The following is a 6000-nucleotide window of genomic DNA, read 5'->3' as shown; positions in this document are numbered from 1 at the left end:
TAGTGGGCAGATTTGTCTGAAGTTTCTTCTCCTGGGGGGAGAGAGGCATAAGGAGAGTCTTCTTGTTGTGTCCTCATACTGCCTCTTATTACATCTATACACATGCGTAGGGCTCTATGTCTGTTGCGGGGGTTGTGGAAGTCACAGATTCCGTGACTTTCTGTGACCTCTGTGACTTCTGCAGGGGCCAGTGTGGCTGACCTCAGGCCTGCACAAGCAGCTGGCTCCGGGGCCAGCTGCTCAGGTGGCCCCTGGGGCACTCACATGAGCCGCTGCTGGAGGGGCCCTGGGGACAGCCACACCAGCTGCTTCTCTGGTGGTCCTCGTCCCCAGCAGTAGTCCCCAGGTTGCTATCTGGAGCAGCCACGGTCTGCTGGCCCTGGCAGCAGTCCCTGAGCAGCCACGGTCCTCGGCCACCGGCAGCTAATGTTGCTGGCCCCAGGTGACCCCTGCAGCAGCGCCCTTCTCCGTTCTCCCCTAGCAGCGGATACCCCCCCAACGCACCCCTGAGCAGTGGCCCCCCACACACCTGCAGCAAGATTTAATCACAGGTATTTGTAGCATAAGTCATGGACAGGCCATGGGCCATGAATTTTTTATTAACAAACTGGCCAACTCCAGTGAGGAGTTGATTAAGATGTTTTATATGGTCCAGGGCTGGTCTGCACTGGGTGGTAGATGTTCAACTAGTGGGAGGTGAAGCACTCAGGCTACAGGGTTGTTCTCCACTCTTGTTTGCCATAACTGAACTCTTGTTTGGTTGACAATGTCAGGGGTCTAACCGTGGTAAGAAAACTTTGTTGTGACTTCAGTCGACATAGTGTCCAAGTTATATCATATAGTGGATGTGTTGGATCTGTGCACTGCCTTATATCAGAAGGAACACTACCTGTGGGTATTTAGAGGCTGTTGATGAGACTATATTTAAGGTATCCTGTAATATAGCAGCCAGCATGCTGTTAAGTACAGAATCTAACTTCTTTGTGTGAGGGGATCATGTCCACGCTGCACAAGTGCATTCAGTTAAGGACTAGCAAAGTCCTAGTATTGTTGATTGAAAAAGTGAGCAGGGCTGCACCCCACTTTGATGTAACCATCTTGCTGAGTATGTTGTTTTGTAAGCTAACCTTGGTTTTAGTTTTCTCTGCACTGGCTGTAGAGGAAAGTGTGCAGTGAGGAATAACATGGAGGCATATGGGATTTATGGGGAGAGTGGGACTACCAGAGAAGCTTCTTATTTTTCTCTGTGGGGGGTGGGGACACAACAGGCGCTTTTATTTTTCTTCCAACTCCCTCAGCATATTTGTGTATCCTCCTTTGGATGGGGAGGGAATGGTAGCAGCTTCTCTTTCTTTATGAGTGGCTAATTGAGCACCTATGGATGAGCATGTAATTATGATGCTTGTTCTACTATAGGCCATGTACACACAGATGCATATTTCATAGGCATGTGCACATTCCCTCCTTGTTTGAATTAAAAATAATAGGACAATGTTTTAAAACCAACAATCACACCATCTTGAATATCAACCCAACATTGAACCCCCGGATCTAATAAATTCATGATTTGTACAGGCACATTGGGCATCACCTACTAAGAGGTGATTAACTTTAATTATGAAACCATGACCAGTCACTCCATAATTAATAGAAGAATTTGTTTCGCACATTTTTTAAAACCTAAAGCCAAAACGTTGTGTCTAAATTTATTTTCAGTGTCTGTTTTTAGGTTAAAGCCCTATACGCTGACCAGTCCGCAAACTTCTGGTTAGAAAACAAAGTCCAGGGGACAAACCTGCAGTGGTCCCAGAAGGGACCAAATAGAACCAAATAGGTCTTTCCCATCTCCCCTCCTAATGATTCTGTAAAGAATTGGGCAATTTCGCTGTTATTGAAGGCATCTCTTGTATTATGGGAGCATTTGCGCTGCACATGGTATTCTCAGCTAATTTCTCCCTCAGGCAGTCTCCTGTTATGAGAGAGGGAAAGGGCAGTCTTCTGCCTAAAGAGGCCAGGGAGGGCAGGGAAAGGAATCCCACTCCAGCTAGGGGGATCCAGCTCGCGTTTTGCTTTCTACTTGGAGGGGTAGGTCCAGCGAGAGCATAGCCGAGCCTCCCTCCCAGAGGGTCTGGCCTGGGGAGAGGCTAGCCGTCCGCGGAGAGCCGCATAGTTTACTCCCCAGTGCCACTGGGTATCCATCTTCCGCACGGGGCTTATTTTGCTCTCCGAGCTGGCTGCTTGGAGGGACGCGCCGCACGAGCCATGGAACTCCACTTGCTCCTCGCCAGCTGTGGCTCGCCCAGCCATGCACGGATCGCCCTTTCCTGTTAGTATCCTACTGACAATGCAACAGCCTTGGTATGTATTTGGAATCAATTCCCGGAGCCGTTAACGCGCCCGAGTCGGCGGCGAAGCCCCCTTTAATGCATGGAGCCTGTTTCATGTCCGCTTTGGTGGCTTGGTTAAAGTATAGTAACGACTTCTGCCATAGTTCCAAAGTTTAGCTGCAACCTCCCTAGGAGAGACGTGGAAAGTGCAATCAGGGACACCCAGGCAAGCAGCTCGTAAAACTTACAACTAGTCGGTAAGCTGTCTGGGCAGTTCTCTTACGGGGCGGTAGAGCTCTGCATGGACCTGGAGAGGGGGGGAAATATTGGCGTGTATTTAAATGAAAGACAGTTTGTTGGCTAAGCGACTGAGACAGTCCGGGCTCTGCCTGTGCTGCTGCCTTGTTTGCTCTACAGCAGCTAGCTAGAGCCTGCCTGGAAAAACCCGCCAGGCAAGCAAAGCTGCCTTAAACCTCCATGGAAGGGCAGGGAACAATTAAAGGGACACTGACCAGGAGTTTGGGCTCTAGTGTGCCTTTTAAAAAGAAAGGAACGGCCATACAGCATCCTTTGGAAGTTGCCTTTAATGTGGGTTTGGAGGTTTTAATCTAAGTAAATATGTCTCCCCCCCCCTTTCTTTCTCTTTAAAAGCCCTGGGGCAAATTCTGGTCTGTTCATTTAGATTTACAGCAGTGTAACTCCATGGATCTGTATGGAGTCTCTCTTGATTTACATCACTGTAAGTGAAAGCCTAATATGACCCATTGTTTGGCTCCTCTCTGCATGAGAAGATTTACAATAGTAGCCTAGGACCACCTCTGACTACATTTCTACCTTTTGCAAAAATAAATCCCCAGGTATGCCTTGAGTAGGAGCAGGGCCAGATGCTTGTTTTGGGCGCTGGCAAGTATTTTACACTGCAATAACACATCCCATAGCACTCACGAGAAAGGGCAAGTCATTTGCCCATGTGCTCAACAAGGCCTCTCATTTTAAGAGCCCATCACAATACAGGCAACTGGAGAAGGATAGCAACTTGCCTGTAGGGCTGGTTCCAGAGACTCCTAAAAACATGAGCATAGTGAGCCAGCCATTTGCTTATGTGGCCAGTGAGGCCCCTCACATTGAGACACTTAGAATACATGCTGAGATGGAGGGTCAGCAGGGGAATAGGCCCTCCTGCCACACTTAATTGTGAGTCACAAGAAAGTGGTTCCTATTGCTGCTGCTGCTCCACAAACAGTTGTGGGGGAGTACCAAAAATATCTCTCATAGAAGGGTGTTTTGCTAGTAGAAAAGGAGGAAGACCGGGTCTCCCCTTACAAGTTTGTTGCTGGTCTTGAGGAGGGGCTGCGGAGTTCCCACCTGGAGAAATAAACAGAGGCAGATTGGTTGGGGACTAGGTGAATTGGTAGGAGTCAGAAGGTTTAAATTGATGGTTTGTCAAGACTCGGGAGAGATCTGGTACAGACAGTTTACTGTTGGTCTTCGGGGAATTTGGAGGGAGTAGGGTAGTTTACTGGATAAAATTGATTGGGGCCAGGTGGCTTGTTTGGGAGGGGGCAGAGGTTAACATACTTATAATTTACATCTCTACTATCTCAAAAAGACATGCTATTAAAAATGGGCCTGATTCATCCCTGGTGTAACATAGCAGAAATCAGTGGAGTTACACTAGGGATAAATTTGACTAGTTACAAATTGACATAATCTGTGGAGGTGTTTAAATTTATTACATCACTTGTATCTCTGGCTACATAACATCTGTTCAACTTAATGAGATACTATTCCTTTAAGGAGTAGAAGGAAGTGTGCATGTAGGCATCCAGAGCAGGGCATGAGCATGCTGATGTCACCATGCACGTGGAGCTACAAGAATCAGGCTGTGTAAACAAACTTGTCAATGGAGTTATACCAGGAATAAATTTGGCCTAATGCCTCCAATTTTAAAAATCTTAATATAAAATTAGGAAATTGTCAAACTGGACAAATATGCCCTTGAAATGTGACGCATCTAAAATGCTTTTAGTAAAAACACTGGTTAAAAGAATGACTTGTAGATTTGTGTCTTTTTAAACTTCAAAGCCAACGGAGAAATTAAACTTAACAAAATTTATATAAAAATGAAGACTTCTAAATAACAGATCGCTCTGGTTGATTTCAGTAACTTTTTTTTAAGCTAAGATTTATTCTGGTTTTGGGAATTCTTCTGTGAATCCAAGCCTGTTAGGTGCCGCGCTCCTTACGCTCCCATTGAAGTCAATCAAAATCAGTTTACTTCTCTGTTTGGACGGAGCTGGAGAAATAGCTTAGTTAGCACTAAAGGTAACAGCGGCTGTCTCTCAGCAGCTGAGGAGTAGCACTGATGTGCCCTGAAGGGAATCATGTCTAGTGCTTCTCAGGCAGGAGATAGACCATATTTTGGGTCTATAAGGATGGACTGATCATGTAAAGCAGGTAATCAAAGAATTAAATGAAAAGTGAGGTGTACAAAATAATTCTGTGACATTTGAGAGCTCTTCACAGCAAATACAAATCTTCGATCTATAATATTTTGAAGTCTTTATTGATTGTGTTTTATTTTAGCTGGCATGCTGCTCACAACTGTGAATGTTTATCTAAGCATTTGCATTCTAAGCTCTGTTTTTAGTCACTTATTACTTTCCAAAACACTCACCTTTCAGACTGATTTTTTCCAGGCTTAGTCTCTGCCTGAAGGTTAATTTTTTTTGTTACGGTTTAGTTAAAGTGGTTCAACCATTTTTTTTTTAAAGCAGAAAAACAGTTTCTCTGTGAAAACACATGCAACATTTAAGCTTTAAATATTTTTAGTGCAGAAGTAGCATGGGATAGAAAACCTTATGTCTTAGAGGGGAACAGTTAATTCAAAAGTGCATTGGACTATATTAGTAATAACTGTTTTCAGTTTGAGTGATGCGCCTTTAAAAGTTACTTTGGGCCAATAGAGCAGTTGGTACCATTTTTTAGTACAATTTCACAATATTAGGAGCAAAGGTTGACTGTACTGAACATGGAATAAGGCAGAGCTGCACACCTCTGGTGAGAATGCACCAGGCCATGCACACAAAGTGTACACATTTTAAAATGATTTTATGCCAATATTTAAGAGGGTTTCTTTGTTCTTGTGGCACCAACTAGCTGTCGTGTCTTCCAACCTTTTTATCGCTCATACCTATTTAGCTAAAATTGTGAAAGGCTTTTTATAGTCTTATTTTCAAAATATTGACAAGCGTGGTTATCAGTCTTATTCACTGTGCATACTGTAAATTGTGGATTGAGGGCATAATCTTGCAAAATGCTAAGTGCCCATATCTCCTATTGAAGTCCTGCAGAATTAAAGGTGCTCAGCAGTTTGGAGGATTGAGCCAGGAATCAAGCACCCTTGCCTCACCAAGGATGTGATCCTACAAGCTGCTCCACTTGGTAGACCTTTGCATCTGGGCAGAACAGATTTTGGGATCAAGACTTTGGTGTCTGATCTAGCATCTGCCAAAGTTATTTTTTTGCCATGGATTTTATGGGAGAAGGATTCTTTCTTCAGTGCACATTGCCCACAGTGCTTCATTCATTGTGCACACAGTAAAGTCTGTAAACAATTTAATTAACCAATTTCTGCAGTTACACTATTAGAAATTTTAGGCACAAATTCAGA

At 44.5% G+C, this 6000-nt stretch overlaps 1 protein-coding gene across 2 annotated transcripts in view; it reads left to right on the top strand.

Moving 5' to 3' along the window:
* The first annotated feature begins 2053 nt into the window (after positions 1–2053).
* TET1 (tet methylcytosine dioxygenase 1) overlaps positions 2054–6000 on the top strand; it is a 124579-nt gene continuing 120632 nt past the window's right edge. Inside the window, exon 1 of one of the 2 annotated variants that reach the window (XM_039481019.1) lies at positions 2054–2358. The gene's annotated coding sequence lies outside the window, so the exon portion shown is untranslated. Of the gene's footprint in view, positions 2359–2453; positions 2585–6000 lie in introns of those variants that run through there. The other variant, XM_039481020.1, reaches the window with a different exon arrangement.

Source organism: Mauremys reevesii, linkage group 7, assembly GCF_016161935.1.
Source record: "Mauremys reevesii isolate NIE-2019 linkage group 7, ASM1616193v1, whole genome shotgun sequence".
In the NCBI taxonomy this organism is placed as follows: Eukaryota; Metazoa; Chordata; order Testudines; family Geoemydidae; genus Mauremys; species Mauremys reevesii.
This window is presented reverse-complemented; position numbering and strand designations above follow the sequence as displayed.